This window comes from Dromaius novaehollandiae, chromosome 6, assembly GCF_036370855.1.
Source record: "Dromaius novaehollandiae isolate bDroNov1 chromosome 6, bDroNov1.hap1, whole genome shotgun sequence".
NCBI lineage: Eukaryota > Metazoa > Chordata > Aves > Casuariiformes > Dromaiidae > Dromaius > Dromaius novaehollandiae.
In genome coordinates this window covers 49,881,669-49,896,347 of record NC_088103.1, presented here as the reverse complement: position 1 = coordinate 49,896,347, position 14,679 = coordinate 49,881,669, and the positions used below count along the sequence as shown (strand labels likewise).

The following is a 14,679-nucleotide window of genomic DNA, read 5'->3' as shown; positions in this document are numbered from 1 at the left end:
GGAGGACTTGCGAGGAGACTAGAGGGGGTCTAAGGGGCCAGAAGATAGCTGGGGGGCTGCATTCTGTGGAAAAGAGGGGTCCAGAGCACACTAGAGGGGTTCTATGGCGTCTACACAGTCAAAAAATGCCTCCGGGGAAGAAGGGAGAAATCTGGAGGGGTTGCCAGGAGACTAGAGGGTATCTAAGGGGTCTGGGGTGCCACAGGATAGATGGGGGGCCCCACTCTGTGGAAAAGAGGGGTCCAGAGTGCACTAGAGGGGTGCTAAAACATCTACGTGGTCCAGAAATACCTCTGGGGAAGAAGGAAGAAATCTGGAGGGGTTGCGAGGAGACTAGAGGGCGTCTAAGGGGTCTGGGGGGACCAAAGAGAGCTGGGGGCCCCATTCTGTGGAAAAGAGGGGTCCAGAGCGCACTAGAGGGGTGCTAAGGGGTCTACACGGTCAAGAAATGCCTCTGGGGAAAAAGGAATAAATCTGGAGGGGTTGCGAGGAGACTACAGGGTGGCTAAGGGCTCTGGGGGGCCAGAAGAGAGCTAGGGGGGCCCATTCGATAGAAAAAAGAGCTCCAGAGTGCACTAGAGGGATGCTAAGGCCTCTACACTGTCAAGAAATGCCTCTGGGGAAGAAGGGAGAAATCTGGAAGGGTTGCGAGCACACTGTAGGGTGTCTAAGGGGCCTGGGGGGCCAGAAGAGAGCTGGGATCTAGAGCACCCCTCTAGTGTACTCTGGACCCCTCTGTTCCACGGAATTTGGCCACCCAGCACTCTTCTGTGCCCCCAGACCCCTTAGACACCCTCTAGTCTCTTCGCAACCCCTCCAGATTTCTCCCTTCTTCCCCAGAACCATTTCTGGACCATGTAGACACCTTAGCACCCCCTCTAGTGCTCTCTGGACACCTCTTTTCCACAGAATTGGGCCCCCAGCTCTCTTATGGCCCCCTAGACCACTTAGACACCCTCTAGTCTCCTCAGAAGGCCTCCAGATTGCTCCCTTCTTTCCCAGAGACATTTCTTAACCATGTAGACACCTTAGCACCCCTCTAGTGCGCTCCGGACCCCTAAGGTGTCTACATGGTCCAGAAATGCCTCTGGGGAAGAAGGGAGAAATCTGCAGGAGTTTCGAGGAGACTAGAGAATGTCTAAGGGCTCTGGGGTGCCACAGGAGGGGTGGGGGGCCCCACTCTGTGGAAAAGAGGGGTCCAGAGCACACTAGAGGGATGTTAAGGTGTCTACACTGTCAAGAAATGCCTCTGGGGAAGAAGGGAGAAATCTGGAGGGGCTGCCAGGAGACTAGAGGGTGTCTAACGGGTCTGGGGGGCCAAAAGATATCTGGGGGGGGCCAATTCTGTGGAAAAGAGGAGTCCAAAGCGCACTAGAGGGGTGCTAAGGCGTCTACATAGTCCAGAAATGGCTCTGAGGAAAAAGGGAACAATCTGGAGGGGTTGCGAGGAGACTAGAGGATGTCTAAGTGGCCTGCGGGCCAGAAGAGTGCTGGGGGGCCGAATTCTGTGGAAAAGACGGGTCCAGAGTGCACTAAAGAGGCATTAAGGGGTCTACACGGTCAAGAAATGCCTGTGGGGAAGAAGGGAGAAATCTGGAGGGGTTGCGAGGAGACTAGAGGATGTCTAAGGGGCCTGGAGATTCCAAATATATCTGGGGGGCCCAATTCTGTGGAAAAGAGGGGTCCAGAGTGCACTAGAGGAGTGCTAATGTGTGTACACTGTCAAATAATGCCTCTAGGGAAGAAGGGAGAAATCTGGAGGGTTTGCGAGTAGACTAGAGGGTGGCTAAGGTTTCGGGGAGGCACCAAAAGAGCTGGGGGGCCACATTTCTGTGGAAAAGAGGGGTCCAGAGCGCACTAGAGGGGTGCTAAGGTGTCTACATAGTACAAAAATGCCTCTGGGGAAGAAGGGAGAAATCTGGAGGGGTTGCGAAGAGACTAGAGGGTGTCTAAAGCGGTCTGGGGGCCAGAAGACAGCTGGGGGGCCAATTCTGTGGAAAAAAGGAGTCCAGAGCGCACTAGAGGGGTGCTAAGGCGTCTACACGCTCAAGAAATGCCTCTGGGGAAGAAGGGAGAAATCTGGAGGGGTTGCCAGGAACTTGAGGGTGTCTAAAGCGGTCTGGGGGCCAGAAGACAGCTGGGGGGGCCCAATTCTGTGGAAAAGAGGGGTCCAGAGTGCACTAGAGAAGTGCTAAGGTGCCTCCATGGTCTACAAATGGCTCTATTGAAGAAGGGAGAAATCCGGAGGAGTTGCGAGGAGACTAGAGGGTGTCTAAGGGGTCTGGGGGCCAGAAGAGAGCTGGGGGCCCGATTTTGTGGAAAAGAGTGGTCCAGAGCACACTAGAGGGGTGCTAAGGCGTCTACACTGTCCAGAAATGCCTCTGGGGAAGAAGGCAGAAATCTGGAGGGGTTGTGAGGAGACTAGAGGGTGCCTAAAGGGAACTGGGGGCCAGAAGACAGCTCGGGGGGCCCAATTCTGCGGAAAAGACGGGTCCAGACTGCACTAGAAGGGTGCTAAAGTGTCTACATGGTCCATAAATGGCTCTGGGGAAGATGGGAGAAATCTGGAGGGGTTGCGAGGAGACTAGAGGATGTCTAAGGGGTCTAGGGAGCCACAAGAGAGCTGGGGGGGCCCATGCTGAGGAATAGAGAGGTCCAGAGTGCACTAGAGGGGTGCTAAAGCATCTACATGGTCAAGAAATGTCTCTGGGGAAGAAGGGAGAAATCTGAAGGGGGTTGCGAGGAGACTACAGGGTGGCTAAGGTTTTGGGGGGGCACCAAAAGAGCTGGGGGGCCACATTTCTGTGGAAAAGAGGGGTCCAGAGCACACTAGAGGGGTGCTAAGGGGTCTACACTGTCCAGAAATGGCTCGGGGGAAGAAGGGAGAAATCTGGAAGGGTTGCGAGCACACTATAGGGTGTCTAAGGGTCCTGGGGGGCCAGAAAAGAGCTGGTGGGGGTCACTCTGTGGAAAAGAGGGGTCCAGAGCGCACTAGAGGGGTGCTAAGGTGACTACACTGTCCAGAAATGGCTCGGGGGAAGAAGGGAGAAATCTGGAGAGGTTGCGAGCACACTAAAGGATGTCTAAAGGGGCTTGGGGGGCGAGAAGAGAGCTAGAGGATCCCATTCTGTGCAAAAGAGGAGTCCAGAGCGCACTAGGGGGATGCTAAAGCGTCTACACTGTCAAGAAATGCCTCCGGGGAAGAAGTGAGAAATCTGGAGGAGTAACGATGAGACTAGAGGGTGTCTAAGGGGTCTGGAGATCCCAAAGATATATGGGGGGCCCAATTCTGTGGAAAAGAGGGGTCCAGAGTACACTAGAGGGGTGCTAAGGTGTCTACACTGTCAAGATATGCCTCTGGGGAAAAAGGGAGAAATCTGGACGGGTTACGAGGAGACTAGAAGGTGTCTAAGGGGTCTGGGGGGCCAGAAGATATCCGGGGGGCACAATCCTGTGGAAAAGAGGGGTCCAGAGCGCACTAGAGGGATTCTATGGCGTCTACACACTCAAAAAATGCCTCCGGGGAAGAAGGAAGAAATCTGGAGGGGTTGCGAGGAGACTAGAGGGTGTCTAAGGGGCCTGGGGGGCCAGAAGAGAGCTAGGGGGCCCCACTCTGTGGAAAAGAGGAATCCAAAGTGCACTAGAGGGGTGCTAAGACATCTACATGGTCCAGAAATGCCTCTGGGGAAGAAGGGAGAAATCTGGAGGGGTTGCGAGGAGACTAGAGGATGTCTAAGGGGCCTGGAGATTCCAAATATATCTGGGGGGCCCAATTCTGTGGAAAAGAGGGGTCCAGAGTGCACTAGAGGAGTGCTAAGGTGTCTACGCTGTGAAGAAATGGCTCTGAGCAAGAAGGGAGAAATCTGGAGGGGTTGCAAGGAGACTAGAGGGTGTCTAAAGCGTCTGAAGATCCGAAAGATATCTGGTGGGCCCAATTATGTGGAAAAGGGGGGTCCAGAGCGCACTAGAGGGGTCCTGAGGCCTCTACACTGTCCCTAAATGCTTCTGGGGAAGAAGGGAGAAATCTGGAGGTGTGGCAAGGAGACTAGAGGGTGTCTAAGGGGCCTGGGGGGCCAAAAGAGACCTAGGGGTCCTATTCCATTGGACAGAGGGATCAAGAGGGCACTAGAGGGGTGCTCTTTTCCACAAAGTGGGGACCCCACCTCTCATTTGGTCCCCAGACCCCCAAGACACCCTGTAGTCTCCGCAGAAGCCCTCCACATTGCTTCCTTCTTCCCCAGAGGCATTTCTTGACCACGTCAACACCTTAGGGGTCCAGAGCGCAGTAGAGGGGTGCTAAGGTGTCGACACAGTCAAGAAATGCCTCTGGGGAAGAAGTGAGCAATCTGGAGGAGTTGCGAGAAGACTAGAGGGTGTCTAAGGGCTCTGGGGGGCCAGAAGAGAGCTGGGGGGCCCCATTCTGTGGAAAAGACGGGTCCAGCGCACACTAGAGGGGTGCTAAGGCGTCTACATGGTCCAGAAATGCCTCTGGGGAAGAAGGGAGAAATCTGGAGGGGTTGCCAGGAGACTAGAGGGTGGCTAAGGGTTCTGGGGGGCCCCAAGAGAGCTGGGGGGCCCCATTCTGTGGAAAAGAGGGGTCCAGAGCGCACTTGAGGGGTGCTAAAGCATCTACATGGCATAGAATTGGCTAACGTGCTAAGATGTCAACACTGTCAAGAAATGCCTCTGGGTAAGAAGGGAGAAATGAAGAGGGGTTGCAAGGAGACTAGAAGCTGTTTAAGGGGTCTGGGGGCCTCAAGAGAGCTGGGGGGCCCAATTCTGTGGAAAAGAGGGGTCCAGAGCGCACTACAGGGGCACTAAGGGGTCTACACTGTCAAAAAATGCCTCTGGGGAAGAAGGGAGAAATCTGGAGGGGTTGCGAGGAGACTAGAGGGGGTCTAAGGGGTCTGGAGATTCCAAATATATCTGGGGGGCCCAATTCTGTGGAAAAGAGGGGTCCAGAGGGCACTAGAGGGGTGCTAAGGCATCTACACTGTCCAGAAATGCCTCTGGGGAAGAAGGGAGAAATCTGGAGGGGTTCCGAGGAGACTAGAGGGTGTCTAAGGGGCCTGGGGGGCCACAAGAGAGCTAGGGGGCCCCACTCTGTGGAAAAGAGGAATCCAGAGTGCACTAGAGAGGTAGTAAGGTGTCTACATGGTCCAGAAATGCCTCTGGGGAAGAAGGGAGAAATCTGGAGGGGTTGCCAGGAGACTAGAGGGTGTCTAAGGGGCCTGGGGACCAGAAGAGAGCTGGGATCTGGACTCTGTGGAAAAGAGCACCCCTCTAGTGCACTCTGGACCCCTCTGTTCCACAGAATTTGGCCACCCAGCACTCTTCTGGGCCCCCAGACCCCTTAGACACCCTCTAGTCTCCTCGCAATCCCTCCAGATTTCTCCCTTCTTCCCCAGAGCCATTTCTGGACCATGTAGACACCTTAGCACCCCCTCTAGTGCGCACTGGACACCTCTTTTCCACAGAATTGGGCCCCCAGCTCTCTTATGGCCCCCTAGACCACTTAGACACCCTCTAGTCTCCTCAGAAGGCCTCCAGATTGCTCCCTTCTTTCCCAGAGACATTTCTTGACCATGTAGACACCTTAGCACCCCTCTAGTGCGCTCTGGACCCCTAAGGTGTCTACATGGTCCAGAAATACCTCTGGGGAAGAAGGGAGAAATCTGGAGGGGTTCCGAGGAGACTAGAGGGTGTCTAAGGGGCCTGGGGGGCCACAAGAGAGCTAGGGGGCCCCACTCTGTGGAAAAGAGGAATCCAGAGTGCACTAGAGAGGTAGTAAGGTGTCTACATGGTCCAGAAATGCCTCTGGGGAAGAAGGGAGCAATCTGGAGGGGTTGCGAGGAGACTAGAGGGTGTCTAAGGGGTCTGGGGTGCCACAGGAGAGGTGGGGGGCCCCACTCTGTGGAAAAGAGGAATCCCGAGCACACTAGAGGGGTGCTAAGACATCTACATGGTCCAGAAATACCTCTGGGGAAGAAGGGAGAAATCTGGAGGGGTTGCGAAGAGACTAGAGGATGTCTAAGGGGTCTGGGGGGACCAAAGAGAGCTGGGGGCCCTATTCTGTGGAAAAGAGGGGTCCAGAGCGCACTAGAGGGGTGCTAAGGGGTCTACACTGTCAAGAAATGCCTCTGGGGAAGAAGGGAGAAATCTGGAGGGGTTGCGAGGAGACTAGAGGCTGTCTAAGGCGCCTGGGGGGGCCGAAGACAGCTCCAGGTCACAGCAAGCACCCCAGTAGGGGTGTTCTGAGCAGGCGAGGAGTTTTAAGGGGACTAGGTGGCCAAAAACCCAACTGTGGGGAACCAGGACGAAATATGAAAGGTTTCTGAGGAGACCAGCTGTTCTCTAGGAGGCCTGGGGTCCAGAGAACAGCTCTGGGGCCATACCAGCACCCCAGGAGGCATGCTCAGCAGAGCAGAGGGGTCCTAAGGGGCCTAAACAGCCAAAATAGGAGAACTGGCTAACAAGGAAGACCTCAGGAGGTGCTCTGAGGGGACAGGAGGGGATGGATTTTGAGCAGACTAGGGGACGCATAGAGGTATGTGAGGCACAACCAAGGAAGACAGAGGAGCCTTAAGGGGACTGGAAGGAAAGGGGAGCGGAAGGAAAGGGGATCTGATGGGATAGAGGGCACATGGAATGGTCATAGCGATAGGGCATAGAGAGGACTCTACAGTGCAGCCAATGGAAAAGAAGGGCTGTAGGGCATACTGAAAGGGCGCAATGAATGCATAGGGTTCTGGGGTACCCCCAAGGCAAACCAAGGCGTCCTGAGGGCAGCGTGTGGCACTCAGAGGGGTTCTGATGGGGCTAAAGGGCTAGGAGATGGACCCTAAGGGGCTCAGAGGGCAAAGAGAGGCATCCTGAGAGGACTAGAGGGAAAAGCAAAGGCGCCGAGACGCACCAATGGCAAACGGAGAGGTTTTGAGGAGACTAGAGGGAAAAGAGGGGGGACTTAATAGGACAAGAGGACAAACATAGGAGTCTTGATGCTACCAGAGGGCCTACAGACACCAAATGTCAGAATAACCTTGCAGGAACTAGAAAGAAGCAAAGAATTTTGAAGGGACAAGAGAACAAATGGAGTGCCTTGGAGCATACCTAAAAGCAAATGGATTGGTCCTGAGGGAACTAGGGAGCAAATGGGTGAGTCCTGGGGGGGACGCGGAGGAAAACTGAAGGTTCTGGGGCATTAGCTCACCTGCCATAATCTTCCTGTGTGGAGCCTGCTTCTTCCCTCTGAGAAGTTGGCCTTTGCTTTCATTGCACAGGCAGCTGTGAGCTGTTGCGTAGTCTCGGCAGACAAGTTGGGGATCGCTGCCCAGGCAGTCGTGACCTGCAACACTGCATGCTCAGAACAGTTCTCAGGAAGTCACGCGTACTCATAACCTGAAGAGCAAAAAGCAAATCTCTCTTAAGGTCAGTTTTTATTTCATCATAGGAGCAAGCTTTCCCTCTCTTCTGCACTGTACTGCCTCTAACAGCACACCTTCCTCATCACCATTTTCCCCTGCTCCTTTCACTCCTCTCAGTTGCCCCTGCGTCTTAGATCTCTAAAGCAGCTGTTTCTCATCCACAGGTACTTTCCTGTCCTGTTGCCGATTCACCCCCCGGTTGTCCTATAGCAAGCAGTTGAGACACCTTGGCCTAATTCTTAGCCGCACACGCCTTTTGATCTGGCAAGCAGCTCAGACAGAGCAGAGGGCAGCAAGAAAGGTGGATCTGAATGTAGTAGACTTGGGCACCGAGCAAGATGGAAGCAGCAGCAAGGCATCAAAGAGATGGCATCTTTGTAAAGAAAAGAGATATAGTTCCAGGCTACCGGGGATTCTCTGTACCTGTGGCCAGGGCTCCTTCCTCTGCAGGCTCTTTCCACACAGTTAAAGGTAGCTGAACGCAGTGCCCTTGGGAGGCAGTGACATGGTGTCCCCGGTACTGCTGTGGGGTGGCTGTTCCAGGGTCTCTCAGGCTGTTTTGGGGTCCTTGGACAGAGACAGTGCTGTTCACATTTCCTTGAGGACTTTCCCTTGTGCTGCACAGCAGGACAGCTCTGCACCGTGCCCTCCCAGCACTGCCACTCCTCATAGCTGCTGCCTAATTGGCCCCAATCTTGAGCAAAGCTACAACTACCAGGAGCCCGCAGCGCCCTCCTACTCTCCCTGCCCTCCCCATTTCCAAGAGGGACGGCCCCAGCCCCTGGGGGCAAGCCTGCCTGGTCACACCAGAGATGGAAAATGCTTCCTGCCTTGTACCAGGGAAAACCAGGGAAATGCCACTGTCCCCAATGACCTATGGGGACTCCTGCGTGAGCGGCACATGTCCAGTAAGGAACAGACCCAGCGGGCCACTGCTGCAGGGCTGAGAAGGCACCGGCACCTGGAACTGCAGCTCCTGGCCTGCCACAGAGCATAACGTGGCCGGCTGGTGAGAACCCCGCTGGCAAAGGACTGCCCCTCCGGCCGCCTCGAGAGGCACAGCATGCTGTCCGAGCAGCCCAATGCGGGAAGACTACATCTCCCGGCATGCCGTTCAAACAAAAAAAGGCCTCCCAGAAGCCCGGTGCCGGAAGACTACCGCTCCCGGCATGCCAGCGGCGCCCCCCGGACCCCCCCCCTCCCCCCGTAGCGCTAGGTGAAGTTTAACCCTGTGGAGATTCCGTTCCTTTCCGTCCCGCCCCCGTTCCCTTTTCCTCCCTGTCTCCCCGGAATCCACCGCAGAGCCCCGAGCGCGACCCCGCGATCCCCAGCACCGGCCCGGGGCTCCCCCGACACCGCCGCGGCCGGCTACGGGTCAACTCCAACACTGCCCCTGCCTCCCCCCACGACCCTCCCTGCGCTTCCCCTGGGATCCCTCCTCCCCCTCCCCAACGCGGTCCCCAGCGGACATAGGAGACACCCCCCCCCTCCCCGTGCTCCTCCGACTGCGCAATAAACCGCACCACAGCCCCAGCGGACCGCCTGCCTTCCCCCCTGCCCCATCCTGGCGCACCCCCCTTCTTCCCCCCCAGCACCACTGCAGACCCACCGCACCTCCTTCCTCCCCACCCGAACCCCAACGCACCCCCTTACCCCCCCCATACCACCACAGCCTCGGCACACCCCCTTCCTCCCTCCCTCCACCTCCATGGCCCCGGAGCACTGCTCTTCCCCACCACATCCTCAGCCCCCACTGCCCCAGCACACCACCTCCCTAGCCCCGGTGCAGTTTCCCCTGGCCCCAGTTGTGCTGCGCTGCCCGGGACACTCCCACCCACCAGGACCCCCGGCACATGAGGGACCTGCAGCCCGGAGCGCGCACCCCCCCAGCCCCGCTCACCTCCTCCGCAGGGCAGCCGCGTGCCGGTCCCAGGCAGCAGTGCTCAGCAGCAGCTCCATCGTCCAGAACCAGCCCCAGCATGAGCTTCCCCCAAATGCAGCCCCAGCCCAGGCGTGTGCCCGCCCTTGCCATCAGCCCCACCTGGGGCTTGTCCCACCTGTCCCAGCCATGGAGCCCCACCTGGGGCCTGTCCCACCTGTCCCAGCCATGGAGCCCCACCTGGGGCCTGTCCTGCCACCCAGCTCCACCTGGCATTCATCCCAGCCCCAGGGCCTGCAGCTGCAGCCCATCAGGAACTGGGGAGAGGGAATGGCCATCAGCCCCATCAGGGACAACTGGGGCTGCCAGGGCAGCAGAGGCACCCCCACTCCTGAGAGCAGCTTCCTGAAAGCTGAAGGGAGAGGCCTGGGGTATAGAGAGGGGAAAGGGGAGTATGCAGAGGACAAGAGAACAAATGGAGAGCTCTGGGTACAACAGAAGTAGAAAAAGGCAATGACAGAGCAAACAGAGTGACTCTGGGGGCACCACCAAGAAGCACCCAGAAAACTCTGGGACAGGAGAGAAAGCTAAACAGAGAACTTTGCAGTGTGCTGCAAAACAACCACAGGGCCCAACAAAAGACACACAGAGCCCTTGGGGGCAACCCAAAATGTGAATTGAGGGCTCCGGAGGGCATCAGAGGGCAAATGCAGGGCTCTGGGGCAAAGCAAAATACAAATAAAGGGGCTTAGGGCACACCAGAGGGGTCATAAGGCATGTCACAGGACTCAGTGCAGCTGACAGGATGGTGCCTGCAGGCTCCCCCCACCCCCATGGAAACTCTATCTCCCCACTCCAGGCACACAGGCCCTGGCACAAGAACCACAAGGGACAATGAGGAATGCTGAAAGCAAATACAGAAGCAACTCCACAGTACACTAGAGGGGGGCTACGGGGGTCTACATGGTCCAGAAATGCCTCTGGGGAAAAAGGAATAAATCTGGAGGGCTTGCGAGGAGACTAGAGGGTGTCTAAAGGGGTCTGGAGGTCCCAAAGATACCTGGGGGGCCCAATTCTGTGGAAAAGAGGAGTCCAGAGTGCACTAGAGGGGTGCTAAGGTGCCTGCATGGTCTAGAAATGGCTCTGGGGAAGAAGGGAGAAATCCGGAGGGGTTGCGAGGAGACTAGAGGGTGTCTAAGGGGTCTGGGGGGCCAGAAGAGAGCTGGGGGGGGCCCATTCGATAGAAAAAAGAGCTCCAGAGTGCACTAGAGGGATGCTAAGGCATCTACACTGTCAAGAAATGTCTCTGGGGAAGAAGGGAGAAATCTGGAAGGGTTGTGAGCACACTATAGGGTGTCTAAGGGGCCTGGGGGGCCAGAAGAGAGCTGAGGACCCCATTCTGTGGAAAAGAGGGGTCCACAGTGCACTAGAAGGGTGCTAAGGCGTCTACATGGTCCAGAAATGCCTCTGGAGAAGAAGGGAGAAATCTGGAGGGCTTGCGAGGAGACTATAGGGTGTCTAAGGGCTCTGGGGGGCCAGAAGAGATCTGGGGGGCCCCATTCTGTGGAAAAGAGGGGTCCAGAGTGCACTAGAGGGGTGCTAAGGCGTCTACATTGTCCAGAAATGCCTCTGGGGAAGAAGGGAGAAATCTGGAGGGGTTGCCAGGAGACTAGAGGGTGGCTAAGGGTTCTGGGGGGCCACAAGAGAGCTGGGGGGCCCCATTCTGTGGAAAAGAGGGGTCCAGAGCGCACTTGAGGGGTGCTAAAGCATCTACATGGCATAGAATTGGCTAACATGCTAAGATGTCAACACTGTCAAGAAATGCCTCTGGGTAAGAAGGGAGAAATCAAGAGGGGTTGCCAGGAGACTAGAGGCTGTTTAAGGGGTCTGGGGGGCCAGAAGAGAGCTGGGGGGCCACATTCTGGGGAAAGAGGGGTCCAGAGCGCACTACGGGGGTGGTAAGGCGTCTACATGGTCCATAAATTGCTCGGTGGAAGAAGGGAGAAATCTGGAGGGGTTGCGAAAAGACTAGAGGCTGTCTAAGGGCTCTGGGGGGCCAGAAGATATCTGGAGGACACAATTCTGTGGAAAAGAGGGGTCCAGAGTGCACTAGAGGGGTGCTAAGGTGTCTACATGGTCCAGAAATGCCTCTGAGGAAGAAGGGAGAAATCTGGAGGGGTTGCAAGGAGACTAGAGGCTGTCTAAGGGGTCTGGAGATCCGAAAGATATCTGGTGGGCCCAATTATGTGGAAAAGGGGGGTCCAGAGCGCACTAGAGGGGTGCTAAGGCCTCTACACTGTCCATAAATGCTTCTGGGGAAGAAGGGAGAAATCTGGAGGTGTGGCAAGGAGACTAGAGGGTGTCTAAGGGGTCTGGGGGGCCAAAAGAGAGCTAGGGGTCCTATTCCGTTGAACAGAGGGATCAAGAGGGCACTAGAGGGGTGCTCTTTTCCACAAAGTGGGGACCCCACCTCTCATTTGGTCCCCAGACCCCCAAGACACCCTGTAGTCTCCGCAGAAGCCCTCCACATTGCTTCCTTCTTCCCCATAGGCATTTCTTGACCACGTCAACACCTTAGGGGTCCAGAGCGCAGTAGAGGGGTGCTAAGGTATCGACACGGTCAAGAAATGCCGCTGGAGAAAAAGGGAGCAATCTGGAGGGCTTGCGAGGAGACTAGAGGAGGTCTAAGGGGCCAGAAGATAGCTGGGGGACTGCATTCTGTGGAAAAGAGAGGTCCAGAGCACACTAGAGGGGTTCTATGGCATCTACACAGTCAAAAAATGCCTCCGGGGAAGAAGGGAGCAATCTGAAGGGGTTGCGAAGAGACTAGAGGGTGTCTAAGGGGTCTAGGGTGCCACAGGAGAGATGGGGGGCCCCACTCTGTGGAAAAGAAGGGTCCAGAGCACACTAGAGGGGTGCTAAGACATCTACATGGTCCAGAAATACCTCTGGGGAAGAAGGAAGAAATCTGGAGGGGTTGCGAGGAGACTAGAGGGCGTCTAAGGGGTCTGGGGGGACCAAAGAGAGCTGGGGGCCCCATTCTGTGGAAAAGAGTGGTCCAGAGCGCACTAGAGGGTTGCTAAGGGGTCTACACGGTCAAGAAATGCCTCTGGGGAAAAAGGAATAAATCTGGAGGGCTTGCGAGGAGACTAGAGGGTGTCTAAGGGGTCTGGGGGGCCAGAAAAGAGCTGGGGGGGCCCATTCGATAGAAAAAAGAGCTCCAGAGTGCACTAGAGGGATGCTAAGGCATCTACACTGTCAAGAAATGTCTCTGGGGAAGAAGGGAGAAATCTGGAAGGGTTGCGAGCATACTATAGGGTGTCTAAGGGGCCTGGGGGGCAGAAGAGAGCTGGGGGCCCCATTCTGTGGAAAAGAGGGGTCCAGAGTGCACTAGAGAGGTGCTAAGACATCTACACTGTCAAGAAATGCCTCTGGGGAAGAAGTGAGAAATCTGGATGGGTTGCGAGGAGACTATAGGGTGTCTAAGGGGTCTGGGGGCCAGAAGACAACTGGAGGGCCCAATTCTGTGGAAAAGAGGAATCCAGAGTGCACTAGAGGGGTGCTAAGGTGCCTGCATGGTCTAGAAATGGCTCTGGGGAAGTAGGGAGAAATCTGGAGGGGTTGCGAGGAGACTAGAGGGTGTCTAAGGGGCCTGGGGACCAGAAGAGAGCTGGGATCTGGACTCTGTGGAAAAGGGCACCCCTCTAGTGCACTCTGGACCCCTCTGTTCCACAGAATTTGGCCACCCAGCACTCTTCTGGGCCCCCAGACCCCTTAGACACCCTCTAGTCTCCTCGCAACTCCTCCAGATTTCTCCCTTCTTCCCCAGAGCCATTTCTGGACCATGTAGACACCTTAGCACCCCCTCTAGTGCGCACTGGACACCTCTTTTCCACAGAATTGGGCCCCCAGCTCTCTTATGGCCCCCTTGACCACTTAGACACCCTCTAGTCTCCTCAGAAGGCCTCCAGATTGCTCCCTTCTTTCCCAGAGACATTTCTTAACCATGTAGACACCTTAGCACCCCTCTAGTGCGCTCCGGACCCCTAAGGTGTCTACATGGTCCAGAAATGCCTCTGGGGAAGAAGGGAGCAAGCTGGAGGGGTTGCGAGAAGACTAGAGGGTGTCTAAGGGGTCTGGGCGGCCAGATGAGAGCTGGGGGGCCCCATTCTGTGGAAAAGAGGGGTCCAGAGCGCACTAGAGGGGTGCTAAGGCATCTACACTGTCCATAAATGCCTCTGAGGAAGAAAGGAGATATCTGGAGGGGTTGCGAGGAGACTAGAGGGGGTCTAAGGGGCCTGGGGGGCCCAAAGAGAGCTGGGGGGCCCAATTCTGTGGAAAAGAGGGGTCCAGAGTGCACTAGAGGGGCACTAAGGGGTCTACGCTGTGAAGAAATGGCTCTGAGCAAGAAGGGAGAAATCTGGAGGGGTTGCAAGGAGACTAGAGGCTGTCTAAGGGATCTGGAGATCCGAAAGATATCTGGTGGGCCCAATTATGTGGAAAAGGGGGGTCCAGAGCGCACTAGAGGGGTGCTAAGGCCTCTACACTGTCCATAAATGCTTCTGGGGAAGAAGGGAGAAATCTGGAGGTGTGGCAAGGAGACTAGAGGGTGTCTAAGGGGCCTGGGGGGCCAAAAGAGAGCTAGGGGTCCTATTCCGTTGAACAGAGGGATCAAGAGGGCACTAGAGGGGTGCTCTTTTCCACAAAGTGGGGACCCCACCTCTCATTTGGTCCCCAGACCCCCAAGACACCCTGTAGTCTCCGCAGAAGCCCTCCACATTGCTTCCTTCTTCCCCAGAGGCATTTCTTGACCACGTCAACACCTTAGGGGTCCAGAGCACAGTAGAGGGGTGCTAAGGTGTCGACACGGTCAAGAAATGCCTCTGGGGAAGAAGGGAGCAATCTGGAGGGGTTGCGAGGAGACTAGAGGGGGTCTAAGGGGCCAGAAGATAGCTGGGGGGCTGCATTCTGTGGAAAAGAGGGGTCCAGAGCGCACTAGAGGGATTCTATGGTGTCTACACAGTCAAAAAATGCCTCCGGGGAAGAAGGGAGAAATCTGGAGGGGTTGCCAGGAGACTAGAGGGTGTCTAAGGGGTCTGGGGTGCCACAGGAGAGGTGGGGGGCCCCACTCTGTGGAAAAGAGGGGTCCAGAGTGCACTAGAGGGGTGCCAAGACATCTACATGGTCCAGAAATACCTCTGGGGAAGAAAGGAGAAATCTGGAGGGGTTGCGAGAAGACTACAGGGTGTCTAAGGGGTCTGGGGGGCCAGATGAGAGCTGGGGGCCCCATTCTGTGGAAAAGAGGGGTCCAGAGCGCACTAGAGGGGTGCTAAGGGGTCTACACGGTCAAGAAATGCCTCTGGGGAAAAAGGAATA

At 56.2% G+C, this 14,679-nt stretch overlaps 1 long non-coding RNA gene across 1 annotated transcript in view; it reads right to left on the bottom strand.

Moving 5' to 3' along the window:
* Positions 1 to 7,307, bottom strand: part of LOC135328813 (uncharacterized) — an 88,086-nt gene extending 80,779 nt beyond the window's left edge. The window contains exon 1 of the long non-coding RNA XR_010389850.1: positions 7,211 to 7,307. This is a non-coding gene — a long non-coding RNA (uncharacterized LOC135328813). The remainder of the gene's footprint in view (positions 1 to 7,210) is intronic.
* Positions 7,308 to 14,679: the final 7,372 nt, after the last annotated feature.